The sequence below is a fragment of the Habropoda laboriosa genome, unplaced genomic scaffold, assembly GCF_001263275.1.
Source record: "Habropoda laboriosa isolate 0110345459 unplaced genomic scaffold, ASM126327v1 scaffold5, whole genome shotgun sequence".
NCBI lineage: Eukaryota > Metazoa > Arthropoda > Insecta > Hymenoptera > Apidae > Habropoda > Habropoda laboriosa.
In genome coordinates, this window is record NW_017100161.1 from 3,947,298 (window position 1) to 3,947,767 (window position 470).

The window sequence follows — 470 nt, forward strand, 5'->3', positions numbered from 1 at the left end:
ATTGAAATTCACAGATTCAAACCTCCTACACGGCGTGATACGCGTTACGAGTCGTGTAATCTCGTGCAACGATAGAGCAACTCTCCCAAAGGTTACTCCTGTTGAAATAAAAAAGAGAGTTGGTTTTAGAAATTTATGGAACGGATGAGGTTTCAATTGAAAAGCAATTCTCCTATTTTCTTTCATTTTTCAAATTCGAACAATTTTACTGCAACAAGAGACAAGAAGATCGGGACCAGTTCACACGGTCTTCCAACGAAAACCTCCGCGAAGAGTGGCAGAGACGCAACGAGGAATCGAGCATGGAGAGACCCTTTGTTCGATGTTTCACGGGTGTTCGATCGTGGACCAATTTGTGTCTATCGATCTGCGCGCGATAATTGGAGCAACGAAGAACGGAAGCGTAAAGGTCACGTTCGACTCTACACGCTTCGTACGTAGCAGAAGAAAACCGTATTAATCCCTGAGAA